Source organism: Oryza sativa, chromosome 12 (assembly GCF_034140825.1).
Source record: "Oryza sativa Japonica Group chromosome 12, ASM3414082v1".
NCBI lineage: Eukaryota > Viridiplantae > Streptophyta > Magnoliopsida > Poales > Poaceae > Oryza > Oryza sativa.
Window position 1 is genome coordinate 3,672,344 of NC_089046.1, and position 23,751 is coordinate 3,696,094.

The 23,751-nt window shown below is 40.1% G+C and overlaps 1 long non-coding RNA gene across 2 annotated transcripts; it reads right to left on the bottom strand.

Annotated features, from left to right (window-relative positions):
- Positions 1-5,430: 5,430 nt before the first annotated feature.
- Positions 5,431-8,700, bottom strand: LOC107279596 (uncharacterized). 2 transcript variants are annotated; one of them, XR_001541935.3, is made up of 4 exons: positions 8,585-8,700; positions 8,236-8,358; positions 7,215-7,614; positions 5,431-7,106 (listed from the first exon to the last, which is right to left on the bottom strand). It is a non-coding gene; the product is annotated as an uncharacterized lncRNA (long non-coding RNA). The 2 variants fall into 2 exon arrangements; XR_010738329.1 differs by having other exon boundaries at positions 6,963-7,106; positions 7,215-7,310.
- Positions 8,701-23,751: the final 15,051 nt, after the last annotated feature.

Genomic DNA, 23,751 nt, shown 5'->3' on the forward strand with positions numbered 1-23,751 from the left:
CAAGGATTAAGCCATTAAGGGCCTGCATGGGAGTATATTTGTAATTCTTTTCCGGTTGCTTTAAGATTGGTGGGATGGGCTGAAAAGGCTTGAAAACGGTTGTGGGCTGACACGAGTTGGGTCGTTGGCCGTTCCTTCCGATCCGCTTGCCGCCATTGTTGCCTGCCTGTTTTCTTCTTCTTGAAGAGAACTGCCTCCATCGCGCGCGGGCGATGGCGGCCAGGAACAAGGAGGAAGTCTTCTTCGATCCCGTGTGAGGGTAGTGAGGTCCTCAAGAAGGAGGCCTCTCTGGGTGTCGAGGAATGTCCCGGGGTCCATGGAGTGCTGGTTGGAGGAGTCTGGGAAGAAGGTGGTCAAGTACAAGATGCCTAATGTTGTTATCAAACAAATGATGAGCTACCCCTACACCTACCCGGAGTACGCCTACACCGAGGAGGAGCTGGCCCAACGTTCTGCCTCAAACTCAGAAAGTTCATCGATGAAAAGATGAACGCCTACGAGCAGAACCTCATCGACCAGTACCTCAAACATGGCTATGCGTTCGACGAGGAGCACAAGTAGCAACCTGTCTGTGTTGTGCTGCAAGATCCATGCATCGTGTCCCTGTGTCTGTGTGTGATCCACCTATCCTAATTCCTTCCTAAGTGTAAGTGTCTGCTCACCAATGACTATATTCTAGATGATGGGCCTGCACACAAATTTTGTAATCCATTGTTTACATGGTTTAATAACGTGCAATAATCAGAAATGTGTGCTAAACCAAAATCATATAGATACAAAACCCTGAGTATCGATGATAAAGCATATGGTGTCGGTTTTGAACCCTCCATCTACATGCCAGCCAGTGTCCCTGACCATTTGACCAAACACAAGTAAAATGACAACCGGTCAGCAAAACATTATATTTTCCATAGATGCCTTCTCAAATAGCTTGCAAAAGAGTCAGTTTCTCCAAATTAATTGCTAGACTGATTGACTTCATTTTTCTTTTCATAAGGAGCAATTGTAAAGTCCATCTTGAAGCATCCCAGATATCCTATGCTAATACCTACACTCCCCCTGAAAGGCATGCATGAATATGGTAACTCTGAGATCACACAATTATAACTTAATATTTCTGCATGATTATCTCTAAGTCTCTTAGCGTGATTAGAAGATCTTTACTTGTTCCTTGGAAACCTCATGAACAGGTGTGCAACATTCTGTTTAATTTGAATCAGGCAATGTGCTCTGGAACTAAACACTCGGAATGAACACTGAAATGCAGCCAAGGAGCTAACTAATCAACACAATACGCACAACACGTCTATGATAATCTGAAACAACAGCATAAATTCACAAGAAATTCCTTCGAGTGACGTATATTTATAACCTGTCACCTAACATCTTCCCTAAAAAAATGTTATATCTTCCCTGAAAAAATAATCCAGTTTCCACACCAAAAACTTTCAAAAAGGTTTAGACGAATTTCCCCTCTATTGATTTTGCATATCAATTTAGACACTGTACTTATTTGAACCCAACCAAACAACTCCCACGGGTCCTCGAGCAGTACAACTATCTAAAAACTTCAACTGTTATATTATTATGCCATGGTATATTGAATGGAAATTAAAAATAATGTGAAAAATCATAATCCCTTCATGTTGAAATGCATTTTTGACCCTAAGATATAAATGCTGGGATAATTCAATATGGTTAGAGGTAAAGGCAAGCTTCACATGGTGTGGCAAGAAAGCTGGGTTGTAAGCCATGGAATCTAGTTTCAGCTTCCAAGCCACGTGTATTGAACACGTTAATTGACTGCAAAACCACGCAGATTTGTACAATATAACAAATCACATGTACTACCAAATCATGATTTGATGACTAAAAATCATTTTGCGGTGAATAATATGTAGACACAGACACATTAACTCAAGTTGAATGATACCATGGAATTAACAAGAACAAATTATAGTCAAGCATATCTAGTTATTAGAAAAGGCTAGAAAATCATGTACAACAATTCAGCATCAACCCAAGTGGGCTCCATAACATCAGATCACATGAATAAAAAATATTTTGTGGTAGCAAATGTTTGTATTCAACAACAGCAATTGGTAGTAGCAAGGTGGAAGAGAACAACACTTACCTTTTTGTTAATGGGATTTTTTTGGCCCAATGGTACACATCTATGTAGCTTTCATATCTGCAACAAAGCAATTATATCCTTGTAACATCCCGGCCTAGGGCTTAATAGGATTAATAGAATACTCATATAAACAAGTTGCAACTTCTTTTCCGGAAGCCAATCTCCAAAGAACTCCAGGGTTAAGCGTGCTTGGCCTGGAGCAATTTGGGATGGGTGATCGACCGGAAAATTCTTCCCGGGTGCACACGAGTGAGGACAAAAGTGTGCAGAAAAGACATGTTCACGAGTGAGGACAAAAGTGTGCAGAAAAGACATATGTTGGCCCTGTGAGGGCAGTCTATGACCTATAAAAATTATCAGATGTAAGTGGGCCTGGTCTGGGGGAGGCGGGACGTTACAATCTTCTCATCAGGCCTTCCTTCCAGCGCTTGTCCACTTGACGGTGTCGACCACTATGGTCTAGGTACTACGGTAGTGTTTATAGCAACCATAAGTAAATTACTTCAACTATCACGGTTTTTCAAAAGAAAACTGAAGAAATTTAAGTAAAAAGAAAAAGAAAAATCAATAAACCTATAAAAATGAGAACAAAACTAACTATTACTCATAATAACATGAATCACTATAATAAATCATATCGAACAATTCATCAATATTTAATCAATCATGTATTAAAGCTTTTAAGTAAAGGCATCCCCTTTTGAAAAAAAAAAATAAAGAGCGCCCTTCACGTTCCCAATCTACTGAAATGTGGCTTGCAAATCTTAGGCTAATTAAAGTTACCAGCTTCTGGTCAACTGATGAAAATACATTTGAATTTTCTCTGTTCTTTTAGTTGTTATGGCAGCACAAACAACATTTTTCTAAAAGTATGTAAGTTCTTTTTTCTCCAGAACTTTTTTCAAGTTTCTTGAACATTAGTTTTCTCATGTACTACAATTTTCTAAATGAGATGACTGTCCCGAAGATTTCCTTACTTTTTTAACAAGTTTTCTTCAAGCACTAGGTCAACTGATGAAAACACATTTGAATTTTCTCTTTTCTTTTAATTGTTATGGCAGCAGTATAGTAACAAAGTTCCTGGGTCGATGGGATCGAGAAACGGGGTCGAGGAACGTGATACGCTACTTGAGAGAGTTTTTTACAAGGTGGGGACGAAAATGACCCCATGTTTTCGGGACGGGGACGGCGTTCCCGGGTCGAGGATCGCTGCCACCGACCCCGTTTCCTGTGACTATTAAAAGAAACTGGATAATTTGAATCTGGATAAATCTAATCTTGGACCTAAAAGTGAATACTTTGAATCTGAATTTATTTCAAGTCCTAGGTATGCAGCATTACCTGCACTTTACATTTCAAAGATTGCTTGACCATATAAAAAATGCTTACCAAAAGGCATAATTTACTTTGCAAAACATCAAAATTAATGGTGCTACTTCATTCTAAGTACAAAAGGCTGAAAACTTGTTTTGGAGAAGTATATACATTAAAGCTGCCATATCTTCAAGATGTAGCCTTAATCATTTTATATGCCTAGGAAGATAAAAAATTGGATCATGTATAATTTTATTGATTACATATATATACTATATTGGCATCATGTGTAACATCGAAGGAAAAAATATACAAACAAATTTTAGAACTCATCTCAAGAGGGTGAATACCTAAATAGGTAACGAAAATACATCTTAAGCTTGAAACAGAGTAGGGGAACATTTACCTTGTGAAGAGGTGTTGTGCTAATTTTTTCACAATTTTTTTCTATTTTCACTTTATGCAACTGTACAATAAGAAATGCCATATCCCAATTTTTTTAGCACATTCTAGGCCCAACAGACAGTGCATGTACATGGATATGTTATTGTTAGTGAAATATAGGGAAAAGGTATGATAACCCCTCTTAGAAAAATGCGATAACATCAAATGACAAACCTCTAGCCAGATGCGAAAATTTTAAGTATAGCTGAAGCAAATAAGGGAATATCTGCAACCTATCCTTCATTATCCTGAAGCATCCCAGATATCTTATGCAAATAGCTACATTTTGATGGAATCTAGCTGAGGAAAAGGAAATAGTCATATTGATAACTATATATCTTTATTTTTCTGTTCAAAAGTGGCATCCCTGTGTGAAACTGAAATAAGATGTTCTATCTATATGACTTCTATTAATGGTTAGATTAGATTCTTAGCCTATGCAAAGAATCTATCAAGTACAAATCTACTATCTACTACTACTACTTAAAAATACTTAAAAAGTATAAGATGTTTCCTTCGTCCGTTAATAAAAAAAAGCGATAAAAAAAGTTCGATTGTAATTAAGAAAGTCCGGCCCCAAAAAAGAAGGCGCAGAAAAAAAAAACTGACCGATTCCTATCCGTGCTAAAAAAGCGGACAAAAAAAGGCAGAAAAAAAACGATTGTAAAAAAATGCCCGGCACGGCAAGAAAAAATATAGAAAAGGACAAAAATTAATTTTTATCCGTTTCCTTTTTTCGTTTTATTTTCTTGTCGCTATTTTTTTCACCGTTTTTCCCGGTTTTTTCGTCCGTAAAACGATTGTAAAAAAAAAGCCCGGCACGGCAAGAAAAAATATAGAAAAGGACAAATTAATTTTTATCCGTTTCCTTTTTTTCGTTTTATTTTCTTGTCGCTATTTTTTCACCGTTTTTCCTGGTTTTTTTGTCCGTTTTATTTTATTTTTCCGTTTTATTTTCTTTACGTTGTTTTTTTCTTTTTTTTCTTTCACCGTTTTTCCAGTTTTAACAAAATCCAACACGCTATTTTTTCGGTGGTTTTTTTTTGTCGGGCCGAACCCTAGCGCCGCCACTATATCGATTTGCCTCTCCATGCGTTTCCTCATCCCTTTAGTTTGTCATTTTTTATTCCGAGTTTTGCGGATTGCTTCGACTTTGATTAAAAAAATCGAAAAAGGAGATCGAGTGAATCAAAATCTCTAACAATTTTGGAGATCGAGAAAGATTCGGCCGCTTTTGACAGAGGATCGACTCCGTCATCGTACGTGCACGTAGGGGTGAAAACGGTACGGAAACGGATGGAAACAATCTTTATCGTTTTCGTTTTCATTTTTTTTTTTGGAATCGGAATCGGAAACCCCGAAAACGAAAACGGAAACGAATATTATTGAAACCGAAAACGGAGCGAAAATGAACCGGCGCGGATACGGTAACGAAAATTTATCGGAATACAAAAACCCCTCAAACTGAGCTTAAAACTTTTGCCAAGTCCAATTCTCAAGTCTCAACAGTCAACAATTCATCATAAAACACAATTATATGAAATCGTCTCAACAGCAAAATATATTCTTCTATAACTTCATATAATTTGCATAACAAATATTCTAAAAAAAATACAGCAAAAGACCATGGTATAAGGTATACAGTATACACTATTATTCAGTGCTATACTGCTAATCTGCTATGAGCTATCACTCCATCATCAGTACATAGTTCATCAATCATTAGTCATCACAAAACAGCAACACACATCAGTCCATTAGTACAGTACTTAGTTCAATCACAAAATAGCTACTTGCATTTGATGATTCCATCATAAATCTGCAGCACAAAAGAAATCAAATCAATGGTTTAGGCTCGTCGGCTCGTCGCTGGGCTGCTGGCTGCTGCCGCTGGGCTGTTGGCTGCTGCCGCTGGGCTGCTGGCTGCTGTCGAGTCGCAGAGGCGAGGCGTCGTCGGCTCGTCGGTGTGGCTGTGGCGTCGTCGTCAGTGGTGGTAGCGGCGGCGAAACGGCGGGACGGCGCTGCCGCCGCGAGACGGCGCCGCGAAACGGCTGGACAGCGCCGCGAGATGGCGGCGGTACGAGACAGCGAAGATGGTGGGGGCGAGGTCGCGAGGAGCCGAGGACGGCGGACCAGGGGTGGCGCGGGGCGCTGGCGGTGGGTGGAGCGTGATGCTCTGCCACCGCTCGCGGTCTCGCGATGCCGTGTGTCTGTCTCTCTCCTCTATAGGGTTAGCCACTATTTGGGTAGATGCCGCGATTTGGGTTGGGCTGGAAACTTGGGGACGAATTATAGACTATTGATTTCATGGGCCTTTTTAACTTCGGAAATTCCGACAAATTTTCCGGAATTTTTCCGACCGATTCCGAGTTCCGACGGAAACTGCTATTATCATATTCGATTCCGTTTCCGAGAAAATATTTCCGTTTTCGATTCCGTTTTCGAGAAATTCCGAAAAAAATTTCGATCGGCTGATTCCGTTTCCAAAAACAGGCCTGGAATCCGGAAAGTTTCCGTACCGTTTTCACCCCTACGGTACGGGCACGAGACTGTTCGAGATGGGCCTACAGCTACACTTACGGGCTGAGCCGAAGAGAGGTAGGCCAAGCACAGGACTGTTCGAGCTGGGCCTACAGCTCCACTTGCGGGCTGAGCCAAAGAGAGGTAGGGCAGGCACAGGACTGTTCGAGCTGGTCAATTACCGGATTTGGTGGGAGGATCGGCTCCGTCATGCGGGCACGAGACTGTTCGAGATGTTACAGGCTGAGCCGAAGAGAAGGCCAGGCACAGGACTGTTCGAGCTGGGCCTACAGCTCCACTTGCGGGCTGAGCCAAAGAGAGGTAGGCCAGGCACAGGACTGTTCGAGCTGGGCCTACAGCTTCACTTGTGGGCTGAGCCGAAGGGAGATAGGCCAAGCAAAGGACTGTTCGAGCTGGGCCTACAGCTCCACTTGTGGGCTGAGCCGAAGAGAGAGGCCAAGCAGATAGAAGCAGCGGACTGCTCTAGGACTAAATCTGAAAATGAGGGAAAGAATGAACGTTCGGTCCAAAAACAAGAAAGCATTCGGTCTAAAAACAAGGGAGTATAATGTATAGTATAAAAAACGTTTTTACCCGTTGCAACGCACGGGGATTTTTTCTAGTAAATTAATAATAACAGAAAGTTGAGCCCAAAACCAGTTAGAATATGTGTTGTTGCACCCAGATTAAAGCACTGCAAGAAACAGGGCACATTTGTTCAATGGTAGCTCTAAGTTCCTCAATAATTTGAGGCCAGAAAACTTTTAGTAAAGTGATATATACAGGCTCATAAGAAACATACCTGGCTTTTCTGTCTTCTGTGATGTATAACCGGAAAATATATAGTGCATGCTACCAACACGGTGGAATTCGATTGCCATCATGCTATGATCACCACCTGTGAAAGAAATGTAATGTAAACCACTCAGCGAAACAGTTCATAGGAGAACTTAACAACACATTCAACAGAAGTGCATGTGCATGTGAAAGTGAAACATCTAACGCATGAATATAAATTTCGGACATTACACAGTATAGTATTTTAAGCACAATAAATATTTTAAACAATATGTGACTTTCCCTGTTGTATCAATAGTAACAGCATCGGAAATAAAACACCTAAGAGCATAATGAGCAGGAGATGCTTCCAGGTTCAAGCACTCCCATCCTTTCCTAAACCACATATTAGATCCTTCCAGAGCCTGGTAATCATAGAAGAACGTAGAATCAAAATTCCATACTCACAACGATTCATCAACTCAAAAATCTCCGTTATAATATGCACTTAGAAGGTGAGTGTTATGGCAATCCACAATATCTGCACTTGAACCATAATATGAAAAAAAATATTTTAAGTGCAGTGTTATCCTGTGTGAACAAAATGGACCAACTTGATGTACCATAAGATGTCCCCCCCCCCCCTTATGTTTCAAATAGGCCTGGTCAATGAAATTGGGGACTTCACAGAATGCCTAAACTCCAACCATCTAAATTGTGTCAATTCTGCATATATTATTGCGCAGCACTCCAGTTAAATGTTTTCATTCACCTTGATTCAGGTTATACACCTGACTCAAATGTGGCTTAATTAATATGGCTAGAATGGACTATTGTTTTCTAGTTAATAAAGGTAGCTAACCTAGACAGTATAGCAATTCATAAGATCAGATCACTAAAGTTATGCCTTAGGTCAAGAAAAAAAAATATTCATAAAAATATGGTGCTCTGGACAAATTCTAATTTTAATTAAAATGCTATTAGTTCACATATATCTTGATCTATAATAAGCTCCACAAGTATACCAAATAACCAATGCAGATTACCTTGTTTGTTTGGTGGATCATGTACAAAATTCAAAAAACCACCACAGTTTTTTGTACACAGTGAACATTAATGGTGTGCCCATTCAGCTATAATTTTTAAGCCAACCATAAATTCCTGCACGTCTGGAAAAGAAAAGGGATTGCGTAATTACTTTAAAAGACTATTAACAATTGAGCACTTAATTTTTTGTGTTGAATCGAACCGAGGCACTAAATGAAACAGAACATGAGATAGGTCAGAATGCATGGAAGCAACACCGAAGCCATATCACACAGTCAATTCATCATATGGATCAACCACCAGGGTAACAATGAAGGCCAGCTTGCAAAAAATAAAATAAAATGGTACCAGGGAGAGAAGCAGATGGAGACCAGCACCCACTTCATGCTTCATGTAGCAGGAGCCTTCAGTAATCTCAGAGGCCGATAGGGATGAAATGGGAGGCGCTTATGAGAAGATAAGCATGGCGTAGACGTCGAGCAACTGCATATTCAGTTGATGGCGTTAAGGAAGAGGAAATAGTCTGATGACCGTGGACGCAAGCGGCCACCGATATTAGGGAATGCACATAATTCCTTCTCACAGGCATGAAAAAGAGCTAATCTAACAAACTGAAACTTTCCACTCAAATAAGTTTTAACTAAATTTGGGAATTCCTAATCAAATTGTTTTGCAGGTTAATCTGAATTTCGAACCTCTTTATGCATGGAGCAAATCAGTATCAAATGTCGCACTAACCAATCACAAAACCATAATCACACACTGCAATTCAAATCTTTATTATGTGAGGATTTAGGAAGAGAGGACATCACCTTAACCTGTAGTTTCTGCTCTGTTGCTCTATGATCAGCACAGTGGCCACAGCTCACTCATCACAGCGTCGCATAGTGCCCTAACCCACCAGATACTATGTATGTCAATTGCTTGTAATGTTTCAGATAACCTGCTTCTATAAATGACCCCAGACTACCTGAATCATGTCTGCCTAGCAAACATCCATACTGCACTACATAAAAGTGCACTACCTGAATCATGCCTGCCTAGTAAGCATCCTGCTAAAATAATCCTAAACAAAACATTGGCGTATCACCAGGCTGTTATTATAGCAGGCTTGTTGTTGACCCCATAAAAAAACATTTGGAAACAGGGTCTCTCAATTCCCATCCCAACAAACTAAAATGTTGTTTATAACAATGCGAGCAGCACCAATCAGTGATTATATAGAAGCTCATTCCTCATGCAGAGTGAGAGAAGTTATAATAAGTATGACTATGCATTCCGGATAGTCTTAACAAACCTAACAACCTTGACTAACCTGGCATAGAGCTCATGTGTGTGCAATCCTGAGAAAGGTACTAAATCATCACATGTGAATCAATAGAAGAGATCGTATAGATACTTGTGATGAGCCCCTGTAATATGTCCACAGGCAAAATAAGTTCAGAGACTTGCATAAAGCACAATAAAAACCAAATCGTGTAAATACAAGCACCAAACTTCTGTTCTGCTTTTTTTTACTTTCTATACAACCTCTTAATGGGAATAAACTAAGCATGTTCTTATTGATTTAGTTGATTGACTTGAATGATTCACTGAAATATTTGTTAAATCTAAATTACTTTCCACTGGAAACATAATAACAAATCCAAGGAAGGAGGTTTCTGCATATAGACCCACTAAAACGATAATTCACAGAAACGTACTCGGATTTTAGTAGTACCTCAAGACATTTCATCGAGCAGTTCATGAGCACCAAAGAACTCTAATGCTTTCCTCCTCTTCCTTGTTCCCTCTGTATTCTTCTATTCTCTGGCCATAGCAGTAGTACATGGCAGCACATACATCAGCAGGATGTCAGCGCAGAGCAGAAGTAAATCCACAGCAAATCGTCAAGAGCAAGGCGGCAGCAGCAACATACCAGAAACAACAATATTGTTTCAAAATAATATCTTCCTAACATTATTGTTACAGGCAAAGTCAGGCACTTAGGACTGGTAAATCTTAGTGGTGGCTGTTTTTTATGCTTTTACAATCAAAATCCACGATCTTCCTCCAGTTCTCAAAAATCACCAACTTCCCGTAACATAATAAGAAACGGGTGTAAGCAATAGAAAAATTGGCATATTATAGACACAGAGAAGGCACGCGAATTACACATCACTATACTATTGAATTTGTTTATGTTGTCCAGTGTTATGTTGTCCAATGCAGTGACCCATAAGGATACTTATGGGAAAAAGGGAGATCTGAATTTGAGTTTATAATAAGAGAGATTAAGTGTCTCTTGTTCAGGAACAGAGAGGTTGTACTGACGAAAATCAATCGTAATCAGAACAGCGTCAGTCGTGCTCTAGCTAGCAGAGGTCGTCGAGAATCCTTAACGGCCTTTTGGCCAGATGATTCTTGTAATTTTATTTCGCACTTGGTTTGTAATGACTATAGCTGAGTAATGCATCTATGTTCCCCGCAAAAAAAAAAAAGCTTACTTTATAGAGTAGGGATTGCTAGCAATGTTATTAGGAGCTTTCTGTTACCCTAAGGAAGAAGATGGCACGGTAAAAAAAAGAAACAAAGAGGAAAAATTAATTTGTTTACAGGATGTGTATTACTACCAGTCAATTATATTACCAAGAGAATCCAGCTCCCAAAGAAATATATAAACCACAGTTTTACAGGTAACGCAAAGATCCATGGACCACACAAAATAGCACTTGGCTTGATTAAAAGAATTAAGAACTACATGCCTTATAAATATAGAACTATCTATTCCATGATAGTTTTGTGTCTTTCTGCAGAATAATGTAATTACACTGAAATAGATGATGGTCTGAGTTCTGAAATGCAGTCCAAAATATTTTTACCAAGCAAAGGAAAGCATCTTGATTCTACTATAATTCCCATGCTATGTTTAAAAGAGGACAATATTATCTAGCATCCCAGCAACTTCTGCTTATGACGTGTTAAAGCACCTTATTGTAACGGTCATGTACTGTTCGTTCATGAGCTATGGGTTATTATTTTGGGAGTAGCTATATTTATGGCGCCATATTTTTCACCGAAAAATAGTCGGCGTGTATTTACATTGTAAGTCCCTAAATTACATATGTAATTTTAGTGTATTTATAATGTAATTCCTAAAATTACATATGTAAATCCTAAAATTACATACTAATTACATATGTAAGTGGTATATAAGTGAGGTGTAACTACTATAGTTACATAGGAATTACACGTGTAACTATAGTACAATTACACTCTAATTATATATATAACTGCAGTGTAATTAAAAACAAACATTGACGGTGAGCTCCCTATCTTCCCTGGCTTCTCCTTTTTGGTTCCCATCGTTTGGCATATTCATATGCTAATCAGCCTAAGTTTGAATTTTCAACGTTAAATTTGAAGCTGATTTTGGGGTTTTTTCATTAAAGTTTATTTTCAGCCTTTGCTTTTAGATCGCTAAGAACACATATGTAAAAGTTTTATTTACAAATTAATTTTCGTTTGCAAATATGCCGTTTGGCTTATTCCACCAATATGCCGAATGATGAGGCCCTTCTTGTCCTTTTGCCTGCCATCTGTGCATGGAATCTTGGTTTTTACTCCGTAACAATTAGAGATTTGAGATTAGTATCAGCAATAGTAGTTACGATGGCATTAGAGTCTCGAACATGCACGAATCTCTGAACTAATTGCACAGTGAAAAATCGACTGTAAACTGGAAAGAAATATGGCGCCATATTTCTAGCAATTCCGATTATTTTTGCATGGTATGTGCAGAACAAAATTTAGATCATCAGAGTTGCATGGATACTCATAGTTTTGCATATGATTAGTTGATTTTTTTTTGGCCAGCCATGCACTGCCTACACAATATAAAAGGGAAATTAACTTCTTAAGTTAAAAATTGACATGTTGAAGCAAAACGGTGTAATATGCGACAGGTTGATAATCCATCTCCTAAGAAGGAAACGAAAGCTGGAGCCACACATCATGTTAACATCAAATAACTAACCGGCACTTCATTAGGTTGATATATAATCGAGAGATATGATAGTAGAAAGAGGCAATGGCATTCATAGGGCTTTCAAGTAAAGCATGAAGTCACAAAAAAAAAAAAGAGGACAATTGTTATGCATGTCTTCCAAATGATTTCCTAGGGAAAAAAAATAGCGTTTTACTCAAAATTCCATGATGGCAGTAACCTTAGACCTACCTCATGCAAGAATCCGAAATTTTAGCTGAACTATGTCAAAAAATAAAACCTGCAACACACAGAAAAATTACAACCTATCAATTTCAATGGGGTTTATAGGGTTTTCAAGTAAAGCAGGAAACCAGAAAATAAAAGAACACACGCAATCACTGTGCTGTAAATAATCTCGCAGGGGAAAATTTACTGCCTTAGTACAAACAATCCCTGTGTTTCTGTATATTTTCGGAAACTTCCGAAAAAAAATTCGGAACTTCCGAAAATATCCAGAAGCGTGCTCAGTGGTTCTGTAAATCCGAAAATTTTCGGAAACTTCCGAAAATTCTCGGGGGTATAAAACTCTCCTCCAACCCATGGACTCTTCTTCTCTCTCTTTGCTATCCTTTTCCCCACGGGTTCCTCTCCCCCATCCACTCCTCCCCGGCGACCACCTCCTCTCCGCCGACTCTCCGACGCTCTCCTCCACTTCATCCTCGTGGGAGCACGTTTGGGGACCTTGTGGGCACTTACATCGTTGATCTTCACCGCGTTCTTCACTCGTTCTTCGCGTTCTTGAGGTATTTCTTCAAATCAAATCTAGTGATTCCTCGAGTTAAATCTTGCGATTCCCTTCGGTGGAGATGTTCCTCTAGTGCCCTAGGACTTGCAGATTCAGTTTCACAAGTTTTGGTTGGTGGATTTGTACAGGATCTGAGTTTTAGGGTTCGGCCAGGAATTTTCGGAAGTTTCCGAAAATTTTCGGAATTATTTTCAAAAGTTCTGAAAATCCCTGCCTGAGCCCTCCAACCTTGGTTTCGCCTAATTCTTGCATCCATTTGCTTGTACATCATATCTTTGGCTTCCTCTTACTTGTGTCCATTCCCTTTCTTGTTTATAGGATGCCACCTCGCAAGTCCATCTCGCGCAGGGGCAAGCGCCTCCAGGATCGTTCCCCCACTCCTTCCCCATCCTCCTCGGAGGGCTCGGACAGTGAATGGTCTGGGGAAGGGTACGCGGGGACCGGTCCCCAAGTGACGCAAGTACCTCGGGGTTCCACCCTCCCTCCTCGGCGGTCTACTCAAGCCGGTGAGGGCTCCACCCGGCAACCTCGTGCGATCCTCGCCGAGTTCCCCGTGACTCGCACCAAAAGTCTGAGGTTGTGGCACCTCAGAGGAATGAGGATCCTCGACCTCTTCGTTGCTCTGCTACCGATAACAGGTTCTGGACTCTTTTCAGCAAGATTTCTATGAAACCGTTATCTTTCCCATAACCGATCCCATTGTTCCTATGCAATGGATCAATTGGGAGGACTTGTAGGCACATGATGACCCCACCCTCAACTCTATGATTGCCATGTGTGAGGAGATGTGTGTCCACAATTTTATGACCCTCCATCAACCTTGGTGCAAGGAGGTTATTGCCCAATTTTATGCCACCGTTTTCTTTGACAGCCGGCGGGGCATACATTGGATGACTCAGGGGGAGTGGTACTCCATTACCTATGAGGCTCTTGCCACTCTTTGGGGTTTTGATGAAAACTGGATGAGGTACTTTGCTAACCTCCATGACTATTCCATTCCTATGCATCATGAGCGGCATCCCCTGTATCTTGATGGCGGCAAGTTGGGCACAACTGAGGGTTTCAAGCCTTTCCATGTCTACCTCAACCGTATCCTGAGAAGGACCCTCACTCCCAAAGATGGTAATGCTAGCAACATCAACCATCACTCTCGTAATGTGCTCCTCGGGTTTAATCCTACTGGCAATCCCTTTCATGCTTACAACTTTGTGTTGGAGGAGATCCGCATGGCCTCGATTCAGTACAGGAGGGCGCTTCCTTTTGCCCCTCACCTGATGCGGATGATCGAGCATGTCACTCAAACCCAGTTTATTTGTGAGGAGTCCCATTCCTATCTCACTCTGCGAGTGCCCAAGGCTTGCTCTGCGGCTCCTGACATACCCACCTCATCCTCTTGGCCGCCTACTCGGGACATCCCGTCTTCCTCCACTCAGCCTCCTCCTGAGCGTGCGCAACCCTCTCCTGTGGCTCATCGCTAGCCTTCGGCTTTGTTTCGCATCTTGCGAAGTTTGTTCGGTCTTTGCTCTGCAGAGGCCAAACAGAATCGCAGGGCGCGAAACAAAATCAAGAAGGCATCCCGGCGAGCAAAGCAAACACAGGCGCACCTCTACTCTCGGTTTCAGTTGGGTGCTCCACCGTCCCCACCAGGCTATGAGGCTGAGCCCGATGGGCCTGAGGATGACATCGAGGATCCCTTTGTTGATCTTCCTCCGGAGTACGACTTCTTTGGTGGGTTTGGCCATGGCTACCCTCCTCCTCCACCTCCCGAGGATCCACCTCAGGCCCCGTTCGTGTGAGCCATCTTCGCTTCATCCTCTCTTTTTGGTGCTTCGATGCCAAAGGGGGAGAATATCTATCTCTTTTTCATTTTAGCTTGTGGTCGAACATTGTTGGTGTTTCAGTGTATGAGACTATGTGTGATTTTAAGTCATTTGTGTAATAGCTATTACTATTGTGAGACTTTAATGCTTTATTATGGATGATTGGGATGTAATGACTTATATGCTTTATATTATGATCTTGCAATGTTCTTATTCCCTTTATAATTGTGCTTGTCATGAATGAGATATGAAATGTGATGAATGTACTATGAATTGATTCATATCTTTTTGAGCTTCAATGTGGATGCAAAGATTTAGGGGGAGCTCTCCACTTGCCTTAATGCACACTTTTAGGGGGAGCTTTCACTAAACCTTTGCACCAAATCAATCTATTATATTCATTCTCTCTTGTGATCTAATTGTATTGTCACCAATTACTAAAAAGGGGGAGATTGAAAGTGCATCTAGGCCCCTAATTGTTTTGATGATTGATTACAATACGATTAGAGATGACTAACAATTTTCATGAAAGCAAATGTGAAGGATGTTACGTCCTCGATGTGTTGTAATGCGATGCATACCCCTTTGAATGTGACATCACGATGAATTTATGGCATGAGCAAATGGTATATTGTATATCTTACTTTCTTTACGTCTTAGGAATGTCGTACTATTAAGGGGGATGATGCATAGACATAGACATATAAGGAGTGATGTGTGTGCTCACAATCAATTTTTGGAAGCATTTTCTCCTTGGCCGTGTGTTCTGGAAATTTTCGGAAATTTCGAAAAGGATTTTCGGAAGTTCCAAAAATTCACATAACTAAAATTTCACTTCTGGATATTTTTGGAAGTTTCCGAAAATAATTTTCGAAAGTTCCGAAAATTTGCAAAAGGTTGTTTTGGGTTCTGGATATTTTTCGGAAATATCTGAAAATATTTTTCGGAAGTTCCAAAAAGGTGCGTTGACTTCGAGTTTTCAGATCTGGAAATTTTTGGAAGTTCCGAAAATGATTTTCAGAAGTTCTGAAAATCGCAATTATTATGCACCAACGGGCAGATATGAGGCTGTGGCTATAAATAGCCCCCATCCCCCCTCTTGTAAGTGTTGCTGGTGACATTGCAATTATTTGAGCCCTTGGCTTGCTTCTCTCTCTACTCATTTGAGCCTTGCTTTCTCGATTCCTCTCTCCACCCGGGTTTGATTCGGATTTGGCGTGTGTGTGAGTGTGGATTCGAGTTTGTGTGAATGCTTCTTGTGGTTTTCGTGAAGATTTGTGAGCACTTGCATCATCTCCAAGAGTTCTTCGCATCATCTTTTACTCTTGGAGATTGAGGACTCCTAGACAGCTAGGTGTCACTCCCGAGCCACCGATCTACTTGTGGTTGGCCGTGGGAAGTTTGTGAAGGCCGGATCTCGCCTCCGCAAGGAAAGAGATACCCCTTAGTGGAAAGAGGAGTGCTTTGTGCAACCTCTTGAGGAAAGAGTTAGCTAAGACCCGGCTCTTTTTGAGCTCCTCAACGGAGAGTAGAATCCCTCAAGGATTTGAACTCCGGTAAAAACTTCGTGAGCTTCATTTTGGGTGATATTCCTCCTTCCCATCCTCTAGATTTATTTGCTTGAGCCGCTATAGGTCTAGTTGTTGTATGTTCCTTGATTTACTTGTGGTAGCCCTCTAGATCTAGACTTTTACTGCATTGTTCAACTGTTCTGCCTATTTTCGAAAGTTTCGAAAATTCCTGCTTCCGCATTTGTTTAGTTTGTTAAATTAGCCTATTCACCCCCCCTCTAGGCCTAATTGACCCTTTCAATGGTGAAATATATTTTTCCAAGAATGTGTCCCATTCCTCTGCTAATAAAATTCTCATGTCAAGAGTTACTTTGAAACCAAAGAAACTACTAATCAAAAACAAGATAGATATTTCCAGTTCACTCATGCACCTCTTTAACATTTTAGCAGATTGCTCCCGACATTTGACATCAACTTCCCAGTCAATTGAGCTATTGTCTTCCCCGCAAAAAAAAAAAAAATTGAGCTATTGTCCTTTCCCTCAACAGCTCCTCCCTTTGCTATATACGCCTTCATTATATATGTCTGATAAAATAACACCAAACAGAAGGGAAAAATTTATGAACGTCCATGCTAGTTGGTTATTTTACAATCTTGAAAAGCAATATTTTGCTATCAGTCCAACTAATTTGAGAAAAAAAATTCTGAATGAGATACATGAAGAGCAGTTGTGAGGCTGAATTGTTCAGGGATATATGAAAAGCATGCTTAGGATTGACGCAACAAATATGTATATATGTAAGATTGCTGGAGTATGGATTCTGAGCGATAGCAGTAGACAATTCAATCAATATTTTATCACCTAAAGATCATTCATAATAGTTCGACGAAACAACGATAGTCGGCAGATACACACCTTCATGATGCATTGCAGGTGAGGAGACGGACGGGACATTTCGCTGAGCACCCCGTGTTCGTCGTACTGTGCGGAAGAGCGCTTCGGGCATGGTGGCAGCGGTCGTACTGGAGGATGGGGTGATGCAGACTAAACCTTTCTCCACAGAATTTAAAAGGAAAAAAACTAAAGGTAGTGAGATGAGTTTAATTATGGGGAATTGCTAAGCAAGAACCACAACGCTTGCCAGCATTGGATTGTTGAAGAGAAAGTTACCTGAGCATTTTGGTAGCTCCTGCTTTGGATTTTAGAATCACCATCAGCTCCAACCACGAAACAAACAACATCAATCAAAGTTATCACCTAAACAAAAACAGATCTAGAAAACTTTGAAACAAAACACAATGTCGTACTTAGAACCGAGCTACCACCATCGCCACCGGAGTTGTGCAGCCGCACCCAGTCATCCCCTATTTCCTTCCATTTCCTTCAGAGGGAACACAACTAAATCACTACTTGATGCACAAGACATAGTCATGTCAGAAAAGTTTGCTTGTTTATCACTTGACGAGCAGCTTCACAGCGACGAGGAGGAGGAAGAGGAGGAGGAGGAGGAGGAAGAAGTTGAGGAAGAGGAGGATATTGAGGAGGAAGAGGTTGTGGAGGAGGAAGAAGAGGAGATTGAGGAGGAAGAGGTTAAGGAGGAGGAAGAGGAACTTAGAGAACAAGTTCAGGAGGCCGGGGAGGAGGTCAACGAGGAGCAGCAAGGAGCCGATGGAGTAGTTCAGTCCATGCTGATGCCAACCGATATCAATAGTGTTTTGAGCTATCGGTTATATATCCAATATAGATAATGATATAAAGACAATCGACTGATGATGATAAATAACAATATAATCCAGTAGAAATCAATCAACTAATAATAATATGATAGAATAAACAATGATCCGAAGGTTAAAGCATACATCGGCTGGAGGACCGATGTCATGAAATCCAAACGATTAGATAAACAATGAAATCTTTGTCACAATCGGCTAAATCCATCTTGTATATAATCCTTATAAGCCGATGCAACGTCCAGATAACTCATCGGCTGAAACCCCGATGAAACCCTTATTGAAAATCAAAAAGCATGCTAGAGATTATGGTTCTAAGCACGACTAAGGCTGATGCAGTGCAAAGTATGAAAAGAAACATATTATGTAGACAATCAAGCCTTTAACTGGTTTTTAGGGTGGTGGATACCTTATTTAATCTAATCTAGCAAGATAATTTAGCCGATACCAGCATAAACCCTAAAACGAATCTCATCCGATATGATCAAATTAAGATGCTAAACTAGATAAACTAAGATATATGATAAATAGGTGCATACATTGACAAGATCAAAGTGTCAAAGCCCTAGCTCTGCCGATGTAAACAACCATAGCAAGTTTTACTCATCGTCGGAGATCAAAGCCAATGCCCTAACTTGAAGCAGGAACTTGTCGAAAAAGTAGAAAAGTAAAAAGGGTGGAGATGCGCCGAATTTTATTGATCTATAGAGATAGTTTACAATAACTCCGGGTGTACATATTTATACCCATGGGTAAACACTAGTCCTTCTTGGACAAGAAAAACTTTCCTAAAGTACCCATGGGTAGACACTAGTCCTTCTTGGACAAGAAAAACTTTCCTAAAGTTAAAAAGAAAACATAAAGTTTTTATCGGATACTAAACACACTTTTCTAAAGATAGAAGGAAACTAACAGACTCTTCCTAATTAATAGATAAACTGTCATGCCGCATCCTCCTTGAACTTGGTCTCTTCTAGATAAATTTTCTTAACTGGATATATCAAGAATCCGACTGCTGGCGACTTGACAAATCCCATCGGCCGATTCCATAACTCTGAAGCCGATACTGACTCTGGGCCGATGATGACTTCGGGGCTTACCAAATTTTGGCATTAACAGGACTCTGAACCGTAAGGGATAGTCTTGCATTGTAATGCTAGCTCTTCAGACTATCTAAAGAAGGGTTAGATGCCTCTTGGGGCATAATCACACATAAGATCATCAGATCGATAACACAATCGGCGGAATATTTCCCCAGACATGAGTAGGGTATTATTTCTTATCGAGAATGCCTGAACCTGTAAAAATTTCCTTGTATCATAACCCATCCACTTTTCTGCTTGTTCGCTACCCACTTTAGATTAGCCAAAATCTAGTTTTGACATTTATCGTTTAAATTGGTGGGAGTTTTTATCAATTATAAAAGTTGTCTTCATCTGTTACAACGCGCAATAGTATATCTATAACTAATATAAATATTTGTATTTTTCCAATCATCACAGTATTTTTGGGTCCGTCAATCCGACCTAGCGCAGTTAGGTCAGTACAATGGCCAAAGAAAAAAAAAACAAGAGTTTGATACAAAATCATCTACAAATTAAACCAACAGACTCAGAATCGAACTCAATAAAATCAGCTGGGATGATCAACGGGATAGAAAGTTTGAAATCAATGGAATCAAGCAAATTAATCACAAAGCAACCTCGATTTATCGTTTTGACGATGGCGACAAGCTCGTCATCCGACGAGAGGATGGGCGGTGGTGGCGAAGGAAGATGGGGAGGAGAGGCGAGCGCCAGCGCCTCGAGACGCGCCGTCGTCGAGGCCGCTCCGCCGACCCGCAGGACACCGCTGCCACCGGATCTACCCATCGGAGGACGCCGCCGCGGCCGCTCGCGGTGGAGAAGGCCGTCGTCGCCGTCGCTAGCGGTGGGAGAGGGCACCGCCGTGGCCGCACACGATGGGGGAGGGCGTCGCCATCGCCACCGCTGCTCGTGATGAGGAAGGTAGCCGCTGCCCCGCGTCAGTCGCGAGATCACCGGCCGCCGCTGAGGAAGATGGGGATCGCGGTAGGGAGGTAGCCATCGCTATCGCTGCCGTCGCCGCCGTTGCTCGCGGTAGGGCAAGTAGCCGCCGCCCCGCCTCCGCCGCGAGATCGCCGGTCGCCGCCGCCGCCGCTAGCAATGGAGGAGGGCACCATCCTGGCCGCTCACGACGGGGGAGGACGCCGCCGTCGCTGCCGCTGCTCGCGGTAGGGAGGTAGCTGCCGTAGCTCGTGGTTGGGAGGTAGCCACTGCCGTCGCCGCCACCATCGTCGTCGCTGCTCGTGGTAGGGCAGGTAGCCGCCGCCTCGCCTTGGACGCGTCGCCACCGCCGCCGCGCCACTCGCGGTTGGAGAGGGAGGATAATGAGTTTAGGGTTAGGGTTTCAACATGGAATGTTATATATATATATATATATATATATATATATATATATATATATATATATATATATATATATATATATATATATATATATATATATATATATATATATATATATATATATATATATATATATATATATATATATATATATATATCGAGCGATCCTAACCGTTCGATTGAATCCGACGGCTCTCAGCGTATTTAAGCCGACTTGGGCCACATGGGTTATGTGCACTTAACAGGCCAAGTTGTGGAAGACATTCGGCCCATCCTTATGGGCCTAATTGAGTTTTATCTATTCTGAGTTGATTTAAACTATTTCTCCATTAACAAACTTAATATAAGCATTATTTTGAGCCATTAAAAATTGATGAGATTTGATATAGTTTTTATTTCTTCATGTTAAATTATTTATATCTAAATGGAGTCAACAAAAAATGTAATTGTATATTTTTCATGATATAGAATTTAAATTTGGACTAAAATAAATAATATTAATTATTTTTTATGTGGACTATAGCCTCTATTGGAGAATATTACTCTCTTCCAATATTATTTATTTTATAATTCATATTTTTTTATTCCAAAATACAAAAAGAAAACCAAAATACACAAAAAAAAGTTTTGCAGTACAGGAGTTCAGTTAGCTTTTCTTTCCCTTTTCGTCCAGGAGTGTGGGTCTGCCCCGCTTTTCTTTCTGCTATTTTTAGCGCTCCCACTAATATGATTTTACAGATTTCTGTTGCACACTATATTTAACCTAAAACAAAATTCAGCTCTCACAAGTACAATGCATAGAAAATCGAGTATATTCTCACAATTACATTATATGGATTACAAGAAAATATAATTTCCGCATGACTTATATTCAGATGTGTCCTTTGGTCAATTCCATTCATTTTTCATTAGGATTATGTACTTTAAAAATATTGATTTTTCTATAGATCGCTCAAATTTTCATCAATCACTTTCTATGCAAAAACAATCACTTTAATTGTTCATCATTTGTTCCTCCCTTGCTATAATCGTTAGGCCCATGCGTCAGAAGCGTCATCCACATCACGCAAATATAAATTAGATTAATTGTGAAAAACAAACATGGTTTGTTTATCACTCTACATATAGCCGATGTTTATAATCATACTATGATATTTTGGTAAATCATTAATATCTAACTTCAGTCACGCACAGGTATTTTGCTAGTCTACTACTACTTAAAAAATAAGAGGTGCTTCTATCGTCCGTAAAAAAAACCGGGTGAAAAAAAACCGGGCAGAAAAAACCAAGTTTGTCCGATCAAAAAACCGGACGAAAAAAAAAGTCCGATCCAAAAAAAAAGTGAAAAAAAAAACGGGCGAAAAAAACACCCGTCCCTGGCAAAAAAAACACCCGATCCCTTAAAAAGGGAAAAAAAGTCCCAGAGACAAACCGTTTAATGAATAAAAAAAGCGAAAAAAAAGAGTCCGATTCCCTGGAGAAAAAAAATCTGATTTCCCTAGAAGAGATCCGATCTGTATTGGATTGGAGAAAAGAAAAAAAAACACTTCTCTAGGTGCTTAACACTTCTCTAGGTGCTTCTATCGTCCGTCAAAAAACGGGAGAAAAAAACCGAGCGAAAAAAAAAGAAAAGTCCGATAAAAAAACCTGGCGAAAAAAAACCGGGCGGAAAAAAAACAAATATGTCCGACAAAAAAAAAGGAAAAAAAAGGAAAAAATACCGAAACGAATCCGACTACATCGACGCGGTAAAAAGAGTTTAAAAAAATAAAAAGAAAACGGTCCTATTCCAAAGAAAAATGAATTATATGTATCGTGGAGCAAAAAAAAAAAAGAAAAGTCCGATAAAAAAACCTGGGCGGAAAAAAACCGGGTGGAAAAAAAACAAATCTGTCCGACAAAAAAGAAAGCAAAAAAAGGAAAAAAATCGAAACGAATCCGACTACATCGACGCGGTAAAAAGAGTTTAAAAAAATAAAAAGAAAACTGTCCTATTCCAAAGAAAAAGGAATTATATATATCGTGGTAAAAAAATCGACCGGGCGAAAAAAGAAAAAAATAGTCCGATCCGAAAAAAACAGGAGAAAAAAAAATGGGCGAAAAAAAAATTTGTCCGATAAAAGAAAAGGAAAAAGCTGAAAAGAATCTGACTCCATCGATGCGGTAAAAAAAGGCGAAAAAAAACTTTCCGATAAAGAAAAAGGAATTATATGTGACACGGTAAAAAAAATAAAAAAACCAGGCGAAAAAAAAGATAAAAGTCCGATAAAAAAACGGGGCGAAAAAAAAACAAATCGGTCCTATCCAAAAAAAGCCAAAAAGGGGAAAAATCAAAACGAATCCGACTCCGTCGACGTGGTGAAAACAGGGCGAAAAAATTCCAAAGTAAAGGGAGAAAAAAAATCAAAACGAATCCGACTCCGTCGACGCGGTAAAAAAAGGGCGAAAAAAATCCAAAGTAAAAGGAATTATATGTGACGCGGTAAAAAAAATCGATCGGGTGAAATAAACCGGGCAAAAAAAAATCTGTCCGATCCAATAAAAGGGAAAAAATCAAAACGATTCCGACTCCGTTGACGCGATAAAAAAGGGCGAAAAAATTGTCTGTTTCTAAAGAAAAAGGAATTATACGTGATGCGGTAAAAAAAATCGAATCCTATTATATCTAGAAAGGTTTGACACTATGTGAAAGTGGTGAAAAAAACCCTTCGTAAAAGAAATGTACGAGAAAAAAAATTAAAAAGACGGAAAAAAGCGCGGAGGAAAAAAGTCAAATTTATATTCGTCGTTTTTTAGTCCATTTATATATCTTCTTTATCTCTAATCTAATCTAATCTAACTATAAAATGTCACGAGAAAATAAAAACGGTTTAAAAAAACACGTGAGGGAAAAATGTCAGAAAAAAGCACAAAAGAAAACGCGCTAGAAAATAAAGTTTCGTTGTTCTAATTTTCTGATTGTTATCGACATGGTTATGCATGAAAAACGTATATTATCATTACGTTTTTTCACCCGTTGCAACGCACGGGCATATTTGCTAGTATAGTTAAAAAGATGTAAATAGAATTCGAGTCATAGTTGGGGGACCAAGGTGGACTTATTCATAACTTGTCCATCTTACGTGTGTGACGGAAGAGCCCAATTGCATATGGCTTCGTATAAAAGCGGTACCTATCAACTCCTAACCCTGGCAACATATCCTATACACACAGGCCCTCACGTGTACACACGTGCACACCAACTAAAAAATATCA